This window comes from Lissotriton vulgaris, chromosome 5 (genome assembly GCF_964263255.1).
Source record: "Lissotriton vulgaris chromosome 5, aLisVul1.2, whole genome shotgun sequence".
Lineage (NCBI taxonomy): Eukaryota > Metazoa > Chordata > Amphibia > Caudata > Salamandridae > Lissotriton > Lissotriton vulgaris.
In genome coordinates, this window is record NC_141693.1 from 1,714,255,389 (window position 1) to 1,714,267,494 (window position 12,106).

The following is a 12,106-nucleotide window of genomic DNA, read 5'->3' on the forward strand; positions in this document are numbered from 1 at the left end:
ATTGTATTTAGAAGTGAGATCCAAGTACCAGAGTTTTGTTCCTTTCTTTGCTCAGTCTCTTTTTCGCTTTTATTATTTTGTCCTGCCGAAGGAAAATCTCTTGGACTTTCTTGCCGAGGATCTTGATGGAGGTGCACTCTTTGTGCTTGATCTGATATATAAGTAGCGAGCATGTCCTCCCATTCTTGTGTGTTTAGATAGGACATAGTCTCCCTTCCCTCCTCTTTCTGGCTTAGATCCGGGACCCCTACAGCTGGATCTCCATGCTGGTTGATCACCGTACCGTGGGCCGAAAGTTGTGGCATCAGGAAGTTTATTCGATCTGTGTCTTTAATGGGAGTACTGTAGCTTTTTATTGCCATGTTGGTTGAAATGCTGGTGTTAGTATCGGTATTTTGAACTCCATCTCCTAATTCCAAGTCTGATTTGGTTTCATTGTTGCTTTTATATTCATTGATGACCTGCTCTTCAATTTTAGCAATGACCTCTATTTTTTCAGGGTCATGTTCTTCAATCGGACTCTTCTGAGTACTGTCGTGTTGTCAGAGTTTTATTGAGGGCAGTCCTCTTTTCCCAGGCATTCCTACAGAGTCCGCTGGCGGTGAATTGCCTTCCTCCTCCTTCTTCCTAGCCGAATGTATTTGCACTTGGTGTTTAAGCGTCAATTTCTGTCCTTGTTGCGGCGATGATCCATTTTTGTCTGGGGAAGGCAGAGATGATACAGTCCCTTCTGTTTGCAAGGGTAAAGGTAGCAGTGGCGAATGCAGGCCTTTGAGAGAGGCGTTACTCGAGAAAAGGACTGCCCCTGCATCTTTTAAAAAATTAAACTTTGTGAATATCTTAGGTTGGTAAGTAGGTACCGCGTAACCTGGAAGCGTCCTCACTGTGCTCTCTTTTTGGTCCTGCTCAATTGCAATACGTTTTTGTTCGACATTGACCTGAGAGCTGGGGTTTTGTTCCTTTCCCTTTTTTCCTTTCGGTTTGGGTGGCATAGCCTCTCTCGTTCTTCCCGACCTCATATGGCCACCAATGACCGAGAGCGTTGAAAGTCCGTCGAATATGCCACCCCGCAGCCAAGTTTTATATTTAGAAACCTTCAATTAAGTTGTGGTCCAAACAGGTAGTCGAATGTTGACCTTTAAATCTTAATTTCTGATTGGAGCACTTCTGTGGGTGCTGTGGAGCTGTATTGCTGTGGTGCTGTGGTGCAAATCAAGCTTTTTTACCTTGCTATTTGACTGCTGTTAGTTCTCTCTATGCTTAACCGGCTCCGTTCTCACTGATCAGCCCTCACGAGTTACATCCCTCTGCGAGCAGACGCCTTCGCCTTCTCCTTCTCCCCCCTGCAGCACACCGCAGCACTCTGCAGGCTTCGCAGGGAGCTCGTGCAGGCAGCTCACCAGCAACACCCAGCCTTCCTGGCCTGCGTTCACTAGAAGGTTTACGGCTTCTGTCTTAAAGAAGAATGCCCCCACGGTCACGCCGCTCCAAAGAATGACTCGTCCGGGGGCCAGAGTCTGCCTTGCTGTGAGATGGCGCGCGGCTCCTGCCACATAAGACAACCTTTCTGATATGCGGCTCCAACGCGCCAGGCAGCACTACCACGGCTCAGACGCGGCACAGACAACCCTCTAATATGCGGCTCCTTCAGCGTGAAGTGACGCTTTTCTAGTATGCGATCCCTACCGCGTTAATCCAACTTCTGCTGCCCACCGCACTGGCCAAACCTGGCCAACACCCCAATGGCTCCTGCTGCCTTGAACAAACTTTTGATGGGCAAGTTTTGTTGCTCCCACCACACAGTTCCCGCTGCACTGGGCACAGTGCCTCCGAGGTACACTCAAACTTTTCTAATATATTGTAGTCTTCCACAGCAATCTTTCGCCAACCCCCCCGCTCCTCTGTGGATCCGTGGTACACACAAACTTTTCTGATATGCACAGTCTTTCACAGCAGTCTTTTCGCGGCTCTAGGCACCCCGTGACACAAAAGACCGGTTGTCCTGTTGTTCTGTTGTCTCACCTCTGGTGAAGGAGGGCCGAGGAGAGCACTCTGGTAAGTGGCAAAACTCTCGCAGCAGTCTTTCGCGGCTCAGGATACCGTTCGGCCCCCGCGACTCCAAATTCGGCCACCTCACCTCTGCCGACCTCTGATTGACGGGGGGGGCAAGTAAGGGCCAAGTAGAGGAATCACTGTCTGACACTGCAGAGGCGTCCGCGGCTCGAGCAGCCGTTCGGCTCTTTCGGCTTTTTTTTCAGTGACCTCGCCGCGTTCTTGCTTACAGACGATCTGCTCCTCAGCAACCGGCAAGAACTGGACTGGGTGTGCAGGAGGCAGGGACAGGGCCCAGCAGCAGCAGAAGCAGGGGTGGGGGGGAAAGCTACAGGCTGCCCCAACAGGGCCGTTCCCCCTCTCTTCTCTCCTCTCAGGTTCACTCAGGTCCAGCAAAATGCCCGCCAAGCCAAACAAAACAAAGCTGAGCGCTATTGTCAGCGGCAGTAATCCCCCACCGTGCGATCCAACCGTAGTCTGCTGCCCGCCAGCAACAGCAGCAGGTAAGCGGGAACTCACGCGGGTAGCGGCTGGTGGTGCTTCGCTGCTCTCGGCTCTCAGTGGGGTCTCGCTGTAGTAAAGATGATGATGATGGCAGCTCGCTGCTCCGGGTAATCCAGCCCGCCGAGGTCCAGCTGCTCTTGCCTTTTACTCAGCCCTGCTCCTCGCTCCTCACGGTGGCTCTCGGCGGTGGCTTTCGGCGGGATGGGGCGGGCGGGGCGGGGCGGGGGGGCTAGTGGCTGCGGGTGCAAGCAGGCGCAAGCGGCTCTCACGGAAGCGGCTCACTCAATCGTCAATCGGCTCTCGTTTGCTCAGGCTCTCAATAGGTAAGCAACGTTTTAATCTGCTGTCGGAAGCCGCAATAAATCTCTACAACTTGCAAACCTTGAGCTCAGATGATTTTATAGCTCACGGGAGGTCTTCACAGCCACATTGCCACAAAAGCTTGCAGGCACTACCCCCATTAAAGTTAACTTCCAAAGAAAAGGGGGGAAAAACAAAATACGGAAAAAGTATAGAGCACAGCTCAAGACACTAAAAAGATCAATAAATTCAAGTCTGCGTAGGCTGAGAACTTCGCCAGGAAATGTTAACGCACAAGCTTCCCTGCATCAACAGAGGGCAGCCCTAAAAAGATTAAAATGGAACATCAAGAGAGACTATGAGAATGAAAGCTGGGCAAAACTCTTACATGATATAAACAGCAATGATAGCGCCCGTTTTTGGAAAACTGTGAATGGGATATTGCGTCCAAAATCTGAGGATATTGGGTCACATATCTTAGAAGGAGTCTGGATAAAATATCTGACCAGCCATTTTAACAACTGTATGGAAAACGCAGGAGATCGAACGGCCAATCGAGGGCTCTCAAAGAGAACAGCTGTAGCTTGTATACCTTTAGCTAATATACCTGAGCTAACGGTGCAGCAATGCCCAGCCATAGGAAGCAAACTACTGGGAATAATAAACCATCCACAATCACTCCTAATACAAAAACAGATTGCTAAAGGGAGGAAAGAAGGTGCCCCGAGACCAAATGGCATACCACCAGCCCTGTTTAAAGCTAAGAGCAAAGAATGGGCAGATATTCTACAACCTCTGTTTTTGGAAATCAGACTGCAAAATAGAATACCAGAAGCCTGGAAGGGCTCAACAATAGTCCCAATACACAAAAAAGGAGACAAGGCCGAGCCCAACAACTAACGCCTAGTTGCGCTAATTGACAACGAAGCGAAGTATTTTGCGGGAATTATTCTAGAGGAGCTCACACTCTGGGCAGAGACAATTCATATGATACCACGGAATCAGACCGGTTTCCGTAAAGCAACCAGCACAGCTACAAATATCCTCGCAATTTCTCTAAAAATCGATGCGGCAAAAACTTCCAACTTACCATTACATCTATGTTATATTGATTTTAGTGCTGCTTTTGACAACATCGAGAGAGGCAGACTATGGGAGAAATTGGCACAATGGGGCATTCCTCAGTCTATTTTAAACATCCTGATGCTCCTACACACGGACACCTGGGTACAGGTGAAACTAGGTGGAGGGACTCATCTCTCCTCGAAAGTACCAACCACAAAAGGATTGAAGCAAGGTTGTGTGCTTGCCCCAACCTTGTTTAATTTATTTATGGCTGACCTTCCTAATCGACTGGATGCTTGCAACTACCACGCCCCTAGGTTGGGAGGGAAAACTCAAACAATCTCATGTACGCAGATGACGTAGTTCTGCTAAGTCATACTTACGTTGGCCTGCAACACCTACTAACTGAAATGCAAAACTACGCAAAAGAAAATAACTTAAAAATAAACTTGTCCAAAACAAAGACAATGTCAATTAACAGCAAAAAGAGCATACAGAAACATTGGTTCCTTGGCGGCATCAAAATCGACAATGCCGGCCCTCGGAGGAGCCAAGATGGCGACCGGAGCGGACGTATAGGTTCTCGGCTCCGCCAGCCCTTGTCTCCCGCACCTTAATCCTGCCAACTATCCTTCGCCATTTCGCCAGCGGGATGTGCGCTATGCTATGCTGACTTCGCCAGCGTTACTCCGGAGCCTCTGACTGCCCGGCAACCGCAGTTATCCCGGGAACGACTTCGCTGCCTTGGACCCCGGCCTGAACCTCCGCGTCCCGCCGGCCCCTTGAGCACCGTGACGGTCGGGCTGCCTGCTCGCCACTGAAGTGGGGACAGTGCCGCCGTCATCTACAGCAGAGACACTTATATGCGGGCCGGCGGACCGGCGGAATTCCACATCGCATTCGCTCCACAACCCGAGTGCGTGACTAGGTTGGAGGGGAGGTGAACCTCCTTACTGGATGCTGATTCATTGCTGCCTCGACTCCATTGTTGCTTCTGCCTAGTGCTGGCGAGCCCTCCCCTTCTTCCAACCGGATTATACAGATGGGTCACTCCGGCTCCGCGTGGGAACCGTGAGCCGAGTGGTGACCCAGGAGTTGATGGGGGCTTAAATTGGTGATCGGTGCTGTTTCGTGGACCCCCACTCCTGGCTCTGTTGTTCTGCTACCTGCAAGATGGCGACGCCTCTCTGCCTGCCCCATGAGGACGACGGCTTGTCCCCGCATTGGGACTATAACTCCACGTCCCTGCAGGGAACCAACCCCCATTCGCCCTTCCCTGCCCTGAAACTGCAGGACCCACAGCCTGTGTGGTCAAACGGGGATATTATGGCGGCTCTGGGTGAGTTAAGAGTGGCGCTGAGACGTGGCTATTGTGTGCTGGGCGAGAAGCTTGATGCCCTCATGGTCGACCGGGAGTGGGAGCGGAAAGTCTTTTCATCGCGGAGTCTGGATTCACCCCTGCAGCTGGCTGATTGGGATACAAGGTATCCGGGGATCCCTGACAATGCTGCCACTGTATCCACCGCTCCTTGTTGCAACTCGAGACCAGTTATGAGACCGGTTAGTGCTACTTTGTTTTCCTCTGGCATTGAGCCTGCCTTCCTGCCTCGTTCAGCATTACCGCTGTCGTGGTCAGCAAATGCTCGGCCTGAAACCTCCCTACGTGCCTCGTCCCCGGGGCCTCCCATCCCCCGGTGGTGGAACTTTTACTATCTGACTGAGTTGATGGGACTTTCAACGTGTTTCAGTGACTTTCCTGGAGGCCGACGACGTCCATTTTGTGACTGTGTCCCTCCCCCTCCCCCACTTCGGCCATCTTGTCTCTTTGTCCCCGAAGGGATGGACTTTGCGTGTTGGGAGGGGGTGGGAGATCGCCCACGGTCGGGCCAGGGCTAGGCGGTTTCTATTAGTGTGAGGGTATGCCGGCGGGCGGGGACTGGTTTGGAATTGTTTCTTCTGGTTTGCTCTTTGCACACATTTAGCACTGCCATTTTAACATGCCGGTCCTATTCTGTTACTGATAGTCGGGGTAGGGGATGTCTTCGCAACCGGTGTTACCGATAGTTTGTGGTATTGACTTCTCCTGCCTTCCGATCGGCAAGTGGGGACCCAGACTTGACTACATCTTGCAAATGTTGATTGTGATGTGTGTGATGTTCCTTCCCCTTTACGGACAAAAGTACGGGGTCATGCTGTTCCTCTTTTGTAGTTGGGAGGGCGGTTCTGTGCGGTATGGGGGGTCCGGGGGCACATTCTTCCGACTCTCACCTGAAACAATGTTTTTCCGCATTTAATGCTGTGTATGTAGTATGGTAACTGGGTGAGATTAGGACTTTTAAAATTGTTAAGTAATGCATGACGTGATGCCTTTCCCCCACTGCTTTTACATTATCACCTATTTCTGAGTTGTCGTATACTGTGTGGGGATAGTGCTTTTGGCTGGGGGGCTGGGAACGTTCGGCATTGCTCCTCCTCCCGCTTCACTTGTATTTTGTGAGAGTTGTAGATTAGGATGGCCTTTTCTCACTCTCTATATATAAGAGTCAATTTTTCTTTATTTTTCTTCTTTTTTCCTTTTCTTCTCTTTCTTCTCTTGGACTGCATTTCGGGTTCGTTAATGGGCGACAGGCACATTGTCGGGGGGGGGTAGGCCGTAGCCTCCGCGTTGGTGTAGGGTGGGGGGGTAGATTTACTTTTTCTTATTTAGTTTCTATGGGTCTTTTTTCTCAACTTTCTGCGCTTTCTTCTCCTATTTCTGTTCTGGGTCTGTGATAGGGGTTAGTAGAGAGTGGGTGGCGCTGGGGGTGGCACAGGCATGATTCCAGTTCAGTTTGTTTTTCTACTGTATTGCCACTCTGACGAGATGCTCAACCCAAATGTTGCTATTACTTATGCTGCCTACTCATGTTGGGGAATTACTGTACGGACTCAGCTCTCCTTGCACCTATTCTTCATTGATTTCTCTTGATCGGAAAAACTTTAAAATTTAACCTTCAGTGCTCCTTTTCCTTGACGGCATGACTTTACCAGTGTACCTGTTGTTACTTGATGCTATGCCACCTGATGCCGCTAGGGGACCGTATTGCTAGCACTTGTGCTCAAAAGTAACGTGGCCGGCCTGATGGTTGTAGGCCCGTATTTGTTCCCTTTCACGTGCACAATAAAGGTTTTCAAAAATATAAAAATAAAAAAATAAAAAAAATCGACAATGCCAGTGAGTACAAGTATTTAGGGGTTGTATTTGACCAAGAAGGCTCATTCCGGCTCCAAAAAGAGGAAATAAAAAAGGAAAGGTCTGTTAACTGCCTTAACGATGAAAAATCTTGCAAACAAACTGATGGGACTGACATTGATCCCCCTATTGAAGGCAGTTCAGGCTAAACTTCTCCCCTCGATAACTTATGGTAGTGAGGCAATGAGGGGAAGAGATGCTAAAGAGCTGGATAGGACGTTGGTCAAAGCCTATCGAACTATGTTTTGTCTTCCATCTTATATGTCAGCAGCACAAATAAGGCTGGAGTATGGCCTTCATCAACAAGTCTTGGCTAGATACAGGGCTTATATCATATGTTGGCATAAGATAAGTAAGGCCAATCCAGACACGCTTAACTATCTGCTGTGGCAAGACATACAACATAGGGGGTTTTCCCAAGTGAGAAACTACCTCAAATTAGCTTTAGATTCCACCAAATTGTCTGGACTATGGGAGGCGCAACTCGGCCAACGTAATTTTAAAAAACTGGTCTGGAAACACATAAAACTATCCTCCCTAGTTGAGGACAAGGCAGCCTTCTCGAAAAGATCTCACGCCTGGATGACCCTTAGCTCTTACAAATCGCTCACCCCACAAACATATTTCAATCAGCCCTACCCTAGGGTGACAAAAATGAATTTCCTAAGGTACAGACTGGGGATGCTTCGATGTACCCAACATTTACCACCATGGTTGAGGACCAAAGGCCAAGCTGCCTGCAGACTATGCAACAACAAGAATGGTGACATTCTGCACGTAATTTGCCTATATGAAGAACTGCATCAAGCACGGTCTTAACTTTTAAAAGATTCATTTAATCAGAAAGGGATCTGCACCAGAAGGCAAGCAGTGCTGGCCTGCTTTAACCCGGCGAACATTCAATTAAACTTCAGACTGGTAAAATATCTGAGGACGGCCGAACAAAAAAACGCAGATTTCCGAAAATATAAAAATCACAATATCTTGTGATCCATTGACTGTTCCAAATACCGTAATTCGATCATGTTTTATTAAATTGTAGTTTTTATTCTAATTCCTAAAATGTTTTTAACCACGTTATTCGAATTTTGTAGTGCTACTTTTGCAATGGTTTTAATTAACTATGCTAATAAACTTAAACAAACCAACAAAAAATAAATAAATGTAACAGGGGCAGTCGCCAGGGGCAAGAACCACCCTGGGAAAGGAGGGATAAATGTGAACAATTAGCCACAGAAAGGAAAGGGATTTTGAAAAACACACACAGAAACAAATGTCAAGTGAGAGGCATGCTCAAAGCCCACAGAGGAGATACAGCATGTCTCGAAGCAGCGCATGAGCTGCACAGGCAAGACAGAAAAAGGTAGTGGGCAGCCCAGCGATAGCATACAAAAACTACCCACATAGGTGGTGTAACAACAGGAAACTCCCACTAGGTTCCCCCAAGGACAGTCCCACTGTTATGATTCATCGAAACTATGTGGAGTCATACTGAAAGCTCACCATCGGTGGAGTTGTCTAGTAGGTCGAAGAGTTGGGGGGGGCGCAAAGCACCGAACATTAAAATCAGACTTCTCTACTGCGCAGGGTGTAGGGTTCAAATTAGCGAAGAGATTTGATGGAAAATCATACCTCTGTCTGGACCAACAGTAGCAATAATAGAGACTAGAGTTCTAGCAAACAATGTGCTCCATCAAGGCATCGGAATAGGGATGAGCAAGTCTCAGATAATGTCATGAGCATTACCAAGAGTGACCTGAGAAAGAACAACACTGGATTCTGATCTGGGGCCATTCTCGGAGTCAGAGCAGGAACGTTAGAGTTTTCTGTGCACTTAATGCATGCCACCCACATTGTGTAACTAGTGTAATATTGTGGTAAACTGTTTTACATGTAACCGCAGGTTTGCGCGTATTCACAACCGCATCACTCACACCATTCACAAATGCATGCCATACTGATGCGTTGACCGTTTCTAGGCACATACTGTATGCTTCCCATATTGTGTAACTTGTGTTACTATTGTGGTTAACTTTTTTACAAGCACATGCAATACTGATGAGTCAGCCGTTTACCACACTGTGTATACATGTATGTGAAATCCAGCACAAACGTTATGATCGTCACGGTCACAATGCCTGTTCAGACAAATTGGCTCAGTTTGACACACAGTGTGATATACCATACCCTCGCATAAGTATGCACATAATCAACACCTTGTGTTATGTGTTTACCCTAACAAGCAGCATTTGTTTTCGTGTTTTAGCCACGTTTAAGCCATCTGTTACATACAACACTAATCCACTTGGGTTGAGCATGAAATCAAGACACACTCAGAAACCAGAGGCCCGGACACCAGTAGCTCTCTGACCATTGGGTTTGCAACAATGAGTCTTGAACCACTCCCTTGGTAAACTGTCATGCACTGCACTCGGTGATGGACGCATGTGCTTATATTTAAGGCTGCTCATTTCTCACTTCACTTCATCACATCTGTTTCAGAACTAAACATCCCCTGACGAAAGGCTATTCCAGCCTGAGATTTATTTTGATGGTATTGTTTAATTCGTGAATTAAACATATGATTGGATTATGAAGAAAATGGAATGCCCCGGTTACTTACCGGTAATCTTCATTACTCCGAGTATAGTCTTCCTCGCCACATGACTTACATAGTGAGCATAAGCTCCACAACAGAACCCTCCAAAGCAAAAAAAGAAGCCTCCCACCCCTCCCAACATGGCCGACCAGTCCCACCTGACCTCTATAAGAGGCGGGCCGGCCCAACCAACAGCCTGATCTACCAAGCAAACAATGAAGCCGATAGCCAGACAGGGAGGGGGGGAGGGAACTCATGTGGCGAGGAAGACTATACTCGGAGTAATGAAGATTACCGGTAAGTAACCGGGGCATTACCTCCTCGTTAGTCTTCCTCGCCACATGATTTACATAGTGAGCATAAGCTCCACGACAGAACCCTCCAAAGCAAAAGAAAAAACCTCCCACCCCCTCCCAACATGGCCAACCAGTCCCACCTGACCTCTATAAGAGGCGGACCGGCCCAACCAACAGCCTGTTCTACCAAGCAAACAATGAAGCCGATAGCCAGACAGGGAGGGGGGGAGGGAACTCATGTGGCGAGGAAGACTATACTCGGAGAATTGAAGATTACCGGTAAGTAACCGGGGCATTACCTCCTGGTTAGTCTTCCTCGCCACATGATTTACATAGTGAGCAAATACCCAAGCCAACAAGGCTTCATTGACCACCATAAGAACAACACCACACGGTGATGCAGAGAAACCAACACAAGATTGATGCAGAATAAATGAAAAGAAAACAGGGATCACAGGAAACCTGAAATCAAGACATAAAGGAAAAGAAGGCCATAGCCTACAGCACCTGGTATTCCCAGGCGGTCTCCCATCCAGGTACTAACCAGGCCCGACCCTGCTTAACTTCTGAGATCGGACGAGATCAGGTGCTTTCAGGGTGGAATGGCCGTAGGGTCCCAGGAAAACACGACTCCCCTCGGGCAGCCCAGCCACCCGTCGGGCGTAACATCACAGAGTCATGCAAGCACACGCATAGGCGCAGAAAGGCAAAACGGAGCGCTGGACCCCAAAAGCCCACACAGCGGCCAGGGCCCTTCAGTAACGACCTGGGGATACACCGGGATGCCCAAACACCCCATATCCCCTGCCGCCCCCCCCCCTGTAAACCACTGGCATGCTATAGCAGTACCTAACCGGCCCCACAGGACCGGGGGAAGGAAGAGGGGGGGGGGGATTTTTAGGCCTAAGGCACCAGGGACCGCTAGAGCAGGTCCTCAATCCTAAAACCCAAGGGCCAGCTCACGCCGGCCCATCTTACCTGAACAGCGCCTCTGGAGAGAATCGCGCAGAACAAAAAAAACAGGCTGTTGGTTGGGCCGGCCCGCCTCTTATAGAGGTCAGGTGGGACTGGTCGGCCATGTTGGGAGGGGTGGGAGGCTTCTTTTTTTGCTTTGGAGGGTTCTGTCGTGGAGCTTATGCTCACTATGTAAGTCATGTGGCGAGGAAGACTGACGAGGAGGTAATGATGGAATTTCATGGGAATGGATTAAAATAAAGAAAGAATTTGAAAAGACAATTAAATCTTATTTGATTAAAATCCAAGTTAAATGAAAGCACTTTGCATGACAATCTCCCTAAGGGGAATATATCTGTGCAATTGGGGGATGCATCTTCAGGGGGGGAGTAGGGTGTGATGGATAGAGAGTTCTCATAGATGCTACTTTACGGCAAGAAAAGATGTCCTTTGTTCTTGCTCAGCTGGGGTATAGTCTGGGAATATGGAGGGTTTTGTGTTCTTTACCTGGAAGAGGTGGTGCGGGCCTGTTGAAGAAGAAAGTCCCTGTCTTGAAAATGCTGGAGGCTGGCTACCACTGAGGGTCACCCAAGGGGTGGAGGGCAGGCAGGTTCTTTCCGGTGCACAGAATTTGGAAAAGCTCACCAAGTCAACCACATCTTGCAGCCAGTCCTCTAGAAAGGTAATGATCGATCCCCCCTCAATGTTTTGTTTTGCCTGGCTCTGCTTTCTTGGTCTTCAATTGTGGCTCAAAGAGTGTTCACATGCTGTGCCATGCCAATGAATTGAAATGTGTGATCCTTTGTGATAGGCGTTAGCTCAGCCTCTGTAGTTTCAAAAGTGTGAACACAGCCATTTTGGGATAGTTGTTTCTCAGAAGACTACCAATAAATCTTCTGAGAGTGAACTTGTGAATCTATTTTAGTTTTTAGGTCCCTAGGGCTTCTCTCATGGAGCTAATGGATGCCAATATAACATACCATTTATCTCCAGTAGTGTGGTGCAGCCCTGGGGGGTGCCAGAGGTTTGTGGGTGGAGGGTACGAACCCCGGCCACACCCTGACGCTTGGGAGCCCTCTTGCGCCCGAAATGTGCACTCTATGA

At 48.7% G+C, this 12,106-nt stretch overlaps 1 non-coding gene across 1 annotated transcript; it reads right to left on the bottom strand.

Annotated features, from left to right (window-relative positions):
- Positions 1-10,543: 10,543 nt before the first annotated feature.
- LOC147717023 (5S ribosomal RNA) lies at positions 10,544-10,662 on the bottom strand. The gene has a single exon (XR_015296293.1). It is a non-coding gene; the product is annotated as a 5S ribosomal RNA (ribosomal RNA).
- Positions 10,663-12,106: the final 1,444 nt, after the last annotated feature.